This window comes from Varroa destructor, unplaced genomic scaffold (assembly GCF_002443255.2).
Source record: "Varroa destructor unplaced genomic scaffold, Vdes_3.0 BEIS01000002.1, whole genome shotgun sequence".
Classification (NCBI taxonomy): domain Eukaryota; kingdom Metazoa; phylum Arthropoda; class Arachnida; order Mesostigmata; family Varroidae; genus Varroa; species Varroa destructor.
The window spans coordinates 53,709,242-53,722,693 of NW_019211455.1; the positions used below are offsets into that span (position 1 = coordinate 53,709,242).

The 13,452-nt window shown below is 40.4% G+C and overlaps 1 long non-coding RNA gene across 7 annotated transcripts in view; it reads left to right on the forward strand.

The window, feature by feature from the left end:
• The first annotated feature begins 333 nt into the window (after positions 1-333).
• LOC147758002 (uncharacterized) overlaps positions 334-13,452 on the forward strand; it is an 89,635-nt gene continuing 76,516 nt past the window's right edge. The window contains exon 1 of one of the 7 annotated variants that reach the window (XR_015322569.1): positions 334-711. This is a non-coding gene — a long non-coding RNA (uncharacterized LOC147758002). The remainder of the gene's footprint in view (positions 712-13,452) is intronic. The other 6 variants (XR_015322565.1, XR_015322566.1, XR_015322571.1 and 3 more) reach the window with 6 other exon arrangements.

Below are 13,452 nucleotides of genomic sequence, written 5' to 3' on the forward strand. Positions count from 1 at the left end.
CTTACCCATGATAGGGTGCTTGAAAATATACCGATATTTACCTTACCGTTAGGAGTCAACTTTTGTATCCTTTTCAATTACGACGACACACATCACTGAGAGGCCGAATGAGAGTTGCATGAATCGAAGAAGCTTTGCTCGTTGATACCCATTTAGAAATAGCCGCGTAAACGTGAGCGATAGTAGATTAAGGAGCACAAAATGGTACTTGACACTTTTTACTATTAAAGACCTGTTCTTTTATAAGATGCAACGGTAAGACTCTGCTCGTGCATTAAGTGTGGGTAAAACGCCCATTAAGACATTGGAACAACCTCTTTTTTTTGGGATCTTGCCAGAGTTCGAAAAGTGTAACAAATTATCTTTTGAGTGGAACGTTGTCACGACAAATGCTACCGGCCGAGACCACTAATCAGAATACGACGATACTAGACATTTCCCAAATTTCCGTCACAGCAACGGTACCGTCTTTAAAACGGGTCATTATGCGAGTGTTTCGCTAATGATTTCAAAAGCGAGAGGTCTCGTCAGATCTCATTCGCTTTCTTCATTTAGTTCACTGGTTGTCTCATGACCCCCCACACGTCCCCAACTGTTGTCTATCGGACCCGGGAAGGTGTCATTGTCAGTGAAAAGAATATCGTCATTCTATTTGAAAAGAGAAAACAGTTACTATTTCACTGGACTGTATCATCCCCTCAGAGATTGGCGGTAAGTTTTGAAGCAGCCTATATAAATAGCCAGAGCCGGTTAGGTAAGTCGCTGGTTCTATTGACAGCCACAACGATTACTTAAGTTAATAATTAGTTACGTGGAAGCGAAACTATAGACAGGTATCGACGTATTTAGTGTCCTGCCAGGTACAGCGCAGTGGGTTACCTGTGATTCTTTCTGAAAAAAAAAATAGTCGGTCGACTAAACAATGTTTGATCCTAGCAGGCATTGTCCAGCAACGCCTAAACACCCCATAAAACACATTTATGAGCACTTATCGTTAAAACTCGTTGTTTCATTAAATCGTAAGTGTGTGTATCTATATATTTACAACAAAGCACGAAATGATAAGGCTAAAAGCATAAACTGGTTCGTACTCGAGCTAACCAAGTCGTTGAGTGAATCCGAAGCTTTCTTGTCGGTCTGTCAGAAATTGTCATACATCGTTGAAACAGCGATATAGGCAAGGAACCGTACAAAACATGGAGCTGGCTCCATCTGCCAGAGATATCATTGTCAGTCAGCGAATAGATTAGATCCGTTGGAAATTCACATCGTTTACATTTATAATGTGTCGTTTATTTCAACATGGCTTTCCGCCATTTAGCGGGCCGACTATAGATGTATTAAGTTAAACAACAACAACAACAACATTGAATAAGCATTTTTCTCGTAAGTTCAAGCTAGTTGATCTCGTTACCCTGTGCAAATTGTATTTCCGTTGTCTAACTTGTTGTTGTCCGAATTGTGTTAGCCAGCAACATTATTTACGCAGTTTTCTAATGTCTAGCTCGCAGATAAACGAACTATAGATACAATCAGTAGCTTTCGGTTGGAGTTTATCGAAGCGAGAAGTTTACGTCGTTCTCTCAACCAGCGTCGATAGGTTTTATTGAGAAGTGGAAAGCTTTGTCATGACAACTTCCGGCGACGTAGCCAAAAAGCGCCTCACATCATTATAACAGTAAGCTACTACCATACTGGGCATGACAGCGTGTTTGGACATTAAGTGCTTCATTTTGAGGTGCCGGATCACTTCACCGCGAAACAAATGTTGGAGCTAATGCGGTTCATTCAGATAACACCAAATGGCCTACAAGGCTAACACGATTCTAAAGATTTTCGAAAGGACAATTTTCATCATTGAGCAAATTGCTTCGCTTAGGAAAGTAGGTATCAACGTTAAAAACCGGTCAGGCCAGCAGCGCATGCAGTGCTTCTATAAAGCTCCAATATTGCTCGAACCTAATTTATAAATTGAAGCTTAACGGATCTACGTATTTCCGAGGGACTACTGAAGTCCAGTCGCGGGGCGATTCCACAGCTTTGCTTTGACCAAAACAACTAACACTGCTCTAATTCTATAGTTTTTTTTTTACACCCGCACTCACGACTGCAGAAATCACGATGATCCTAGTATCATACTGACGTACTGCGTTGCAATACATCACGCGCGCCATGCGATAAAATTAGATATTTTCTTGGCAGGTCTTAAAGGGGCGGACCTTGTGTACATAATCCGATATATCTATTTGAGTCTGAGAATGTTGACTTCAAAGTAAATCAGCGTTCGGATTCTGAGAGCGGCTTCTAGATTTTCTATCGAGAATCTTTCTTGTGCTGCAGTGCTAAACGCTAGCACGCAGTATAAAATACACATGGATTTAATCGACCTTTTGGTACAGGCGATTTATCCACATGCATTTAAACATTAGCTATACACTCGCACTATGGTGCTATACGAAGATCGTTAGACAACTTTTCAGCACTATATAGCCGTATTCGTTAGAACGAGCTTCGCATAGCATTGCGTATCTATAGTTTTTTCAAAAAAAAAAAAAAAAAAAAAACAGAATTTTCTCTAATTATTTTTGTTGCTTCTGTACGATAGCTAGCATCTTCCCTAATAATATCGTTCTATAGGTTAACCAGACGTTTTCCAGGAAAAGAACAGCAAATTATGACAAACGAATAGATTAAAGGGATTTCCTTGTTTGTGAAAATGCCATTACAGACATCACCACACTCTGTACTCTGACATAATTTTATTTACCATATTAAGCATCTAACGTCAATATAATGTTACGTTATTTGCTCCGTGTATCCAGCATAGCCAAGACTCCCATAAGATCCCGTTGTCAAGATTTTTCTAACTTGTTTATCGTTGTTGATATAATGATTAAAGGAAGCATTTCTTTAAAGGTGGCAGGAGAAAGGTCGGATGGTAGCAACAGAAATACTTACAATTTCACAGCGGTTGATCTGTCTTCTGGAAAATAGATCGTTCGGCGTATTGCAACATCTGCTGACAGCCGGCATTCGAGTCTAAGAGGATCTAACCAGGAGAACGAGGAATTTTGATGGAGTACCGAGAGCGGAGCTTTTTTTTTTGTTTTTATAGTTGTCCGCCTTCCCTTTGAACGGTGCGCTTCATCTAAAGGATTCCATCGTTGTATTCCAGGGTGGCATCGCATAGAATGAGCTTTTCTGAGTTAGAACTGCACACATTTCTTATGCTGCTTAGTTTATTCTTTGGGGAAAAGATGCAAGGCGTACAAGGTTCAGCTTTGTGCCACAGCGAGAAAACATGGCCACTAGCTTTTATCCGCATATAGTTAGCGATCACGGGTCAGACATAATAAACAGCCAATGATACCGTTTTATGGCACGGTAGATTCTTACGAACATAAAAAGATAAATGGCAAGTTCTTCCAACGGTAGCCACTTTAGCAGGTCTAACGAGAATCATCTTACTGAATATATAAATCGTTTGTGAATATAAGAGGAACATTGATTTTAAACGAATCGGTGCATTTAGTACCTATATTGAAAATAGCTTGAAGGGCAGATGCGTACCCCGTTGCCCATGATCATTATTTCTAGCTCCGTTCTATCGCTTTAGCTAGCCTGACGTAAGCTTAAACGTTCGCTAAATTACTTTTTGTTTTTTGCATGTCAGGCAGCGATGATCAATTCGCTAACTTGCTCAAGAACTACCACAGTTACTTACTTATTGGTTTGCCTTAGCAATATATAGAGATGGCGAAAGTTCCCGATCTACTTTAAAGATCTCCGATTTTTTTTATAGCAGGGAATAAGGAAAAGGAAATCGCACACAAATAAAAACTGCTAGAGGATTTTAATGTTTCAAGATAACGGCGGCGGCGGTCGTAAATGAGCAATTTGTACAAGCTTGATAACCGATCCGTACTTGATGCCGTCTAGCTTTCATGTTAATCAATCTAACGATTCACAGTAGCAGCTATTACCCTATTCATTGAACTTAGGTAATATTAACTAGTAGTTTTAAGGGATTGTTTTCGAACCTCAGCATTTATTTTCTTTTCGAACCCTATAGTTTCATGCCCTATTATTATCTCTTGCTATGGGTTAATGCGCTACTGCCACAGATTACTTCAGATTTTCGCATATTTGCAAATAAATCTTATATATTAGAGTCATTAAAGGGCAATGGTTAGTTCTCCCAAACTCATTTTTGCCAAATTCACCTCTGCAACTATAATAAATCGTGCGGGGTCATGTACGCATTTCTCTATACGTGCACGTACATTCCTTGTTCGGCCAAAAACGCAGCGTAAGCTCAACATAATTGAGCTAATAAATGTAACAAAGCAGATAGTAACAGCAGACGCCTTACGTCTGCGTACTGCATCGTTGGCTGTATTTATTAATCTTTTTTTTTTTTTTGATTCAAACGAGCGGCCCGCCAACTTGCGAGTGTCTGCCGCTGTCACGGACTGGATCGCGGATATCTATGGAAACGCTTTTTCCCATCGTTCACAATCGTGCAGGGATTGCGGTGGCTTCCAAATCCGTTGACAATTGTTGACACTGGCTGAAGACTCAACCAGAGGAAACAGTCGGAAGCCTAAGAATGACAACCCAGCCAAGTGCCACGGCTGTTCTTTCCTTCTAATTGTTTTGGCATCTTTGATAGTATGTAGTATTATGTGTACATAGGCTAAAAATATGGATCGTCGTAAACGAGTGCCTGATGTACTCGTTTGATGTATGATACGGTTATTTCGTATCATATGCGTACGCATATAGAGACGGGGTGAGACATTTGAATTGCGGAAAAACTTTTTGTCGTGGGTAGCATTCCTGCTGCAGACACGGTATATCGTTTCGTCGAAATATGGTCGAACTATTAGCTATTGTGTTCACAATGGAAGAGTTCCGCCGGGATGATATACTTTTTACCCTGAATCGACGGTCCAAGATAGTGGAAACTTTTTAACAGACAAGCCGGAAGATCTCTCGCAAAGTTTAGATTTGAAAAGTCTAGAGATTTATCAGAATAGCCTAAAATACAATCTTTCATGCATCTAGGACATAATGACTATTTTTTTTTATGAGAAGACTACCCATTGCCGATTGGGTTGTTTAGGTAATCTCTAACGGGTAGCCTTTTCGGGATTTTCTACATTTCTTAAACTGTTCATACCTATTAAACGCTTTGAGCTCCTAGATCTTTTAAGCCTTTGGCCTGCTATCAGCCTATAACTTAATTCGGTTGGCGTTTTTAACGAGTTTACACCAGCCAATACCGCTTGGCGGTCTATTAGTAATAAACAGTCATTAAAAAAGTTAGAAAATACTCGTCTAAAGATGACTAGTATGTCAGAGATGTAACCGTACTGAGTGATGCTAACACTGATGATGAGTAAATATCGCCATTGGAAACGATATTTCTAGCACGCACGAAACGTTGCATTCAAATATCAATTTTTATTTATATCGAGTCTTTGAAAAGCTATTTGGAGCCTGGGTGCCCCGGCCTGCATCTGATGATACATTTCCATTCGTTTTTTGCACCATATCACGGTTTAATGTGATATCAATTGTTCATGTGCCGCACAAATACGTTCATGGCCCGGGTTAACCCATATCGTAATGACGCGTTTGTCGACTGCCAGGATTCCGTTTACCTTTTAGAGGGCTTCTATATACAGATACAAATGCATGCAAATATATTTATTGAGAAATCTTTCTGCGCACTGCTAGCGTAAAGCTGTTCAATCTAGGTAAAAGAGAAAGGAAACATTTAGATTTCTTTATCCCTTTCTAGAATATCAAAAAGGGTTCGGTTAGCCAAACCGTTCGATTCTGTTCACCTGGCCTTTGCGCAGACTGAGCCGTTTTCGACCCACTGGGCCAATACATGAAGTATATATAATATTATATCATTATAAGACCGAGGGCAAAAGTGTACGACACTAGTTATATGGATACGCAAATCTCAAATATTATAGGTACAACTAGTCGTCCCGTTGACTATTAATATACATTATACGCATCCGGAAACCGAGCTATGTACAATGACAAACAGTTGCAATGGCCGTTGTAGCTAGAAACACTATTGAGCTTAACATTACATTTAAAGGGTTTGGGGTAGCAGCCTAATGTCTAGCAATAGTAGAAACCCAATTGCCCGTAACACAGAGATTAGCCGGAGTGGAGTGGAGATGATTTGTATTTGATTTAGTCGAATTCCCTTGACGCTATAGCGTTGCCCTGTCAGGCCAATGAGGAGGGTGTAAAGAAGGTTTCACTTGGTGAACTTCATTTTGCCTCTGTTCCGTGCTAACGGATTCTGCGCTTTGTTCGTATTGTCAACATCCACGGTCACCCGATGATAATCATGGTACGTCTCCGATCGTTTCTTACCCTTACGGCTAGTTAGTTTCTATAGTTAAATTAGATTAATCTCGGTGCGAGCTATGAACGGTGCGATTCGAAATAGTGCGTCCAGCAACTAAGGTGTTATCCTTCAGGTGACTTCAGTAAAACTGTAAAGAGAGATTCAATCTAACGATGATTGGGGCCCGTTTCTGAATTTGGCGAGGTTTATTTTATTTATGGAGTAAAAGTAATACTTGAATTTGACAGTGCAACGAAATTTCGTGGGACGCTTCTGGAGAACTGAATTGCGGCGCCGGCGTAGAACGACTTTACGCCATATGAATGAATGAATGAATGAACAATCAGCTCGTTACATATGTATGTAGACGAAAATCAGCACCAATTAACGCAGTGACACAGGCTAACAACAGTGTTGTGTTAACAAAATTAACACCACTATCGATATGCGCATTGATAACAACACGAAATCGGCATAGCTAACTAGATATCAAAAAGCCATCTTTTCAACGCTTGACCTATAACAGCTGTTACGCCCTATTATCACTTTACTGCTTACTTTTTACCACTACAAGCTATGTAAAAACTAGTAAAAATGCCATTCGCCATTAGCAACAAAATGGAAAGCCTCTCAATCGGCTGACTAGAAAGGGTTCGTCTTCATATTTCAAGTAAATGATTTGTCTAGTAGCAACGCGTCAGGTACATGACGAGGGCACAGTCACACCAAGCTACCAGAATCCAAGGCTCAAACGATCAGCACATTGTGCCAGCCCCCCGGCCCCCCTTCTGCATGCCTGCCCCTTCTATCAAAATCTGACCAGGACGAATGCAGCTTCTACTCCAACGTCTAAGATGTGTACAATACATCATAGAAGACAGGCAAACCTTCCACCGGTCATTCTATGATTTGTAACACATACTTATGCACTGGTAATTCAGGGGTGACAGCTGTTATAGCAGCTATTTTGCACTGGTCGCAGTTGTAAAATTATTATTACTAAAGTATTATAAGTACATTTTAATTATCATGATGGCCAGCTATCGTCGCATAGTTGTTCTTATTAATGGCAAACGGCAAGCTGAGTAAGGGGCAGACGAAGTAACCACTGCATTTATATGACAACGTCTTCATGGTAGGCAGGGGTAGGGTTAGTTTTTATAGAATCGCGTTTCTAACGTTGGACAGAACTCCGCTACCTTGAACCGTTGCATCCACCGCAGACATGGCAGTGAAGGTAAACTAATCACATAATTCTATAGTAAATATACAAGATACGCTTGTACGTTTGTGCTATGCAAGACTTAGCACTACTGCTGGAACCACTCTTTGGGAGCATTAAGTAAAAGTTCCCACAGACCACCCTGCGTCAGACGTTAACGTATCAAAGGTGGCAGGGGTCGATAGAAAAACGGCTCTATACCGAACTCGGTACAGAATTTACGTTGTGGGATACGTAAACCGACCTGTAGGAAATTAACTTTTTTCCATCCGAAAAAGGTACTAAAAACGTGTTATTAGTACTAGCGCAGGTCAGTGTCTTCATCGATAATATGCTAGTATATTAGTTGCGATTAAATCGGCGCTAAGATATGCCGAAATTGCTTTGAAAACGTACAAGATCCTTTGATCCACAAGATATTTAATCCGTAGTTGACCCTCAGGACATATCTGTCTGCTGAATCAATAGGGTACGATAGAGAAGAGCAATATTCTTGCCAAAACTATCAACTATTCGAGATAGGAGATATTGTTGCAGCTCATAAGAAGCAAGTTGATGGACGAAGTTGCCTCTTCTATCAGTGCCTGATGACATTAAGGTGAAACCTTAATTAGATGCGGTCATCGCAAATTTTAGTGGGAATTTTTGCTACAAACGAGCTTGCGGACATGGCTTCAACACAGGTCAATACTTGGTTGGGTTTATCGCTCTGGGTCGACTAATATTTTAGCTCGTCGATATGCGCAGGTGCCATTCTTCATGCAGACGTGAAACAACAACTAGACGGTGGCAACGCCATTGATATCTAACTGCTCACTATCTAAACTTACCCTATTTTAGAGTTCGTACACGTACTAGCCATCTATCGAGATAATAATAAGAAGATAAATACGAACAAAACCGATGGAAGAACACTGTTCTGGGGGACGCCCCACAGGGGCAGTGAGTCGATTTGACAAGATGCTAACTAACATCGTATTGTATCTATCCTGTGCCAGCTGCTGCTACTGCTGATAGTCGTGTCGGTTACGGGCTTAATACGCCGGTATCAGTTGTAGTTTTCGGTGTGATGACAGCACACAGAGATGAGTAAAATTTGATTGAAATTAGGCCGAAACATAATTTACTTCCGATTCAGTGTCTTCAACTGCAATTCACTTGTCTTCTGGTTATCTCTTATATCTGGTGATCTTTACGGTCTTTTAATCAAAAAGCTACCAACTGCTCCTGTTAGAGCGCCAAACATCTTATAGTATGTTCATTTTATATTAGCTGCGTAAGTTAGCTTAGTATCTAGCCATTCGCAGAATATATCTTAAAAACTTACATACCTCTTCAAGAAAATATTCATTATCCACGAAATATGTTAGCTTTCTGATTCTGCCCTACTCATGCGCTTAATCGTTGTAAAACACTGGCTGAGCTGATTCAAAGTAATCTATCTAAGATGATCTAACAGGTTTTCGTCATTGTCGTCTTCGCTCCTTGTAAAAATGTTATGTACATCGAATTATTTCGTTTTGTTATGGGAGCAGATGGAGATCTTCAGAACAAATTTCAGCCGATCGATTGGAATAGAGATGAACTGTCGCGTTGCTAACGAAGAAGAGGCACTATCATAGTCGCCGAAAACAAACAGTATACGCAATTGGGTACGTAAAAAAACCGACGAACGCTCAGCCTATCCGTGTTACTGCTGGCGTAGTTGCTGCTTTACCAGCGCAAGAGCAGCACTTACGGTTGGCTGTCGTTCGTTCGTTCGTTCGTTTGTTAAGAAAACGTCGTGCCACGAAATCTTACCATGACGAACGTCTTGATCCGATCGGTCCGCCATTGAAGTATATAGCCGGTGAATGCCCTATACGCTTCTCACTGATGGCGCGTTGTCGCTTATCCGTTGCAGTATTATTCATGTAAACGAAATCAATTATCACCATCGCGCTTACCGGATAAACGCTTTATGGTTGGGGACTCACTTGAAACATAAAGAGAACACTATGGATATATATATATCCATATATATATATATATATATATATGATTTTTGCAAATGCTACGCTTTCATAGAATGGCAAAATGCGTTGTTAGTAAATGATTGTTCCTGGCAATGTTTTTCTACGTCCTTCTCCGTTTTCCACTGCTATAGGATAGTAAGAGACTAACGTGAAACTAGAAAGGAAATGGTTAAAAAATCGGAACGAATTTAAAATTGATAATAATAAAAAAAAAAAGTTGATAATGATCTTCAGCGACCAGATGGCCAAAGACAATTGCTCGAAAAGTTAAGTGTTATTTTTATCTGAAAGGATGCTTTTATAGGGCTAAAGGCAGCTTATGGAAATCTAATTAGCGCCACCACTTGATTTATTAAAGGAAAAACTAGATTTATAGCGGTTACTGCCAAGCAATAATAGGGACTTTTCTAGATTTCATTCTCTTAAAAACTATATATTGTATATATAGTAACCCAGGGCGCAGTGGGTATTATCAGAATCCATAATGAAAAACTAAGACTAGCCCAATATTTACGACGAGCTTTCATTGAGGTTCGTCTACACTTGAAAAAAATGCTTTTTTTTTTTTTTTTTAATATTTTGCAATTGTCGTAAATGTAGGCCGATCAGGACATTCATGTTATTTCCAATCTATAGTGACGTAGTCGTGATTATTGGAGATATGATGGGGGCCATGATGTACCATATAGATGATATATACATACATGTGGCAGTTGTACTGTTGAAGTTTATAGCGTGAGAGCTTCAACTCGCATAGTTAGAATATCATGTCTACATGTGCGAACAAGCATTAGTGATAGATGTTCTAACCATGTCTGTGTTTCGTATTTTACGTCCACTACTTAGGCCTTTATAGTACCTGAGCCTCAAAAGGCTCCCAGTACGGAACAACAGATGTATACGACTGAACCCAAGGCCAGACCGCCGCATGTCTCCAAGTAAACTTTTCACACAATTAAATAACAACTTGATCAATAGCGTTTTATGTATTTTGTTTTCAATATATTTTCATTAATCTGTATGGAATTAAAACCGGTACTATGTAGCAGACGCAAAGAAAATAATAAAGTGATCGGTGAGTGCGTGCCCTTCTGTGTCATGAAGTGCTTTTGGCTTACAAGGTCCTAGAAGTTTAGCAGGCTTTCTTTCCACCTGGGCTTCGGTTACGTGGGAACGAAGATAAACGATGAAAACAGTCATCAACACGTATCCAAGATCAACGAACTAATTTGCATCAAATTATATAAAACCGACTGCATTTGCGAACGCAGCGGCTTCTCGATCGCCCTGTGGATACGATAGCTGACATACTGAATAACTTGCTTATGTGTCGTTGAAATGAAAACTTTAAAAAATCAAAAATTAAAGCAAGCGCCGCGTCTATAGGAAACGGGTAAGTTAATTTTTTCGCCAAATAAATTGATATAGACAATAGAGATAAAAACAATTTCGATGATCACACTGAGAAACCATACTGGACTATGTGGACAACTACATGAATAGAACCTCGAGTTCAAATTTTCTTTGCTACTTTTTTCGCTGACAGAAACATAAAAGTTTATGGTGACGCAGTTCTTTGTCTCTCTGAGCTCAGTAATTGCTGCGCCTTTTCAAAGGCCCTTCCCTTAAGGGAAGATAGCGAAGGCTTCTAATAATAGAATGCTTGCACCATGCCTAGCAATATACATGATGAAAGTGAACAGCGCCTGGGCAGCGAGATCCTGATCAAAGCAGGCTCGAAAGCTATTCACGATTGATAAATCTGAAAAAGTTTGTCGGTGCAACCATACCCCCTCCCATCCCCTTCTGCCCACATTCTGCGGGACTTGTCAGGGTTAGTAACGTCAGTCTTTGTGTTTTTGTCTCCGTATGAGCGTGTGGGCGTACGTATGTGTGCATGTGCATGTGTCTGTCGGCTAAACTTGGCTATCTGTTGGCTCTATGAAATACAGGACTAGAGTAAACCGTACCAGACAGATTATATGTCTATATAATATAAACATAAACGACAAGTTGCAGATCGAGATTGACCATACCATATCTATTTTTATATAGATATACCTACTGTTGCTATGGTTACAGGAACGAAGTTGCTATCGCATCGACATTTACTATCGCATACGTTAGCCAATTTAGCTATCTTGCACTAGAGGAAAATAGCTGTATGGAAAGCAGAAGGGGGAAAATAAGTTTAAAAAAATCATCTACCGTAGAGAAAACTAAGTTATAAAAATTTAGAGTTCGTTGCCGTTATGCCAAATATAGAGTGACATGAGGCATATATACGTATTTTTATGGCAAGCCTTATACAGATTCCAATCTATTGTCAATAAATCGCAGGAAATTTCGCAGATACTGTGGAAAGCCCAGGTGGACATTAGTCGGTCGGTCGGTCGGTCGGTCGGTCGGTCGATCGGTCGGTCGGTCGGTCACATAGCTAGAGTACATTGCATTCGGGGAACACTACCGAAATCACTCAAGTTACCCATTTTACCCAAACAAAGTGACATTCGTATGTGTGGGTTACATGTGTGTTAGTTCGCAGACTTAATTATCATCTCATAGGCGGAACATCTTAGTTGCTATCGCATTATGCTTCTGCGTAAACGTTGCGAAGCGCGTAAAAAATGTACCATTTTCACTCTCTACTTTATACCTATAAACGTATACATATGTATAGCGAAAAGAAGCGCATCATTACAGCTGCAGCTAAAGCAGAAAAAAAGAACAAGCATGTAAGCTTGAATGAAATTTGGTGACCCATGATTATGTTCTGTACTGTTTCGTCTTTGGTCCTGAATGCGTAAAGGCAACTTTACGATATACTAGCCGTTGTACTCGGCTAGCACCTTGATCCATCTCTGACGAGCTGTGGAAATATTGACAATTCCTATGTAACATTCATCTAGCAATTCATCGATCTATTGGTAAACCGATCTAGATTTCCCAGCAGCTTTAGCAGTTCTAAAAGCAACGTCAAACAGAGAAAGACACTGGAGCTGCTGCTACTAGTACTCCGATTACGATCATAATTCCGAATAGATTTATTCAACAGCATGACAAATCGTTACCTTGAAAGCGAAAGTCTACACGCTGCTATGAAATATTGTACGAGGCAGTGCATCGCATCGACCTTCTGCCGAATTGTCCCGACACGCTGGGCTATTTTTGGTTTCGGTGACTGCCAGCGTCCCGTAGCGAGAACCAGCCAACGGGTAAAAAAGATAGCTAATCTGCTGTTCAATTAGTTGGGTTTCACCACACAGAGGAACGCAATAACGCGTTCCAACCGACCAAAGTTCGAGTGCGTCAACAACAGCAACAGCGCATCGTGTTCCTGCCTTATAATGTCACATGGCACACTGTTCCTGCAACGAACGGCGAGGCTACAAATTATTTCATTCGTCTTCATGACTAATTATCTACAATCACTCAAACGCCTTTACTTTTGCGCCACACAACCCCCTTATCCACCTTAGCCCCGTCGTAGTTGTGGCTGATTGCAAAGGGGTACTACGAGCCGGACATTGTATTCTACATTGCACTGGCTTAGTGGCGATACGATCTACGAGCCAGCACGGCGTCATAAGCCATGTTAATGCATGGGTGATATGCGAAAGACAGAACGTATGCATGATGCTTTTTCTCATATTCTAAAATACACAAATTCATTATATAGCGCAAGAGCGGCAATAGCATGCAAAAAGCTTTCACACACGCGTACGGGGGTTCAGTGCTCCAGCTTGAAACTGCTCCAATAGCGACACTTAGTTAGTAGAGGAATGCTCACTAGGTTAGTGTGACGAATTTATATAAGTTTTTCTGCCTTTTTTTTT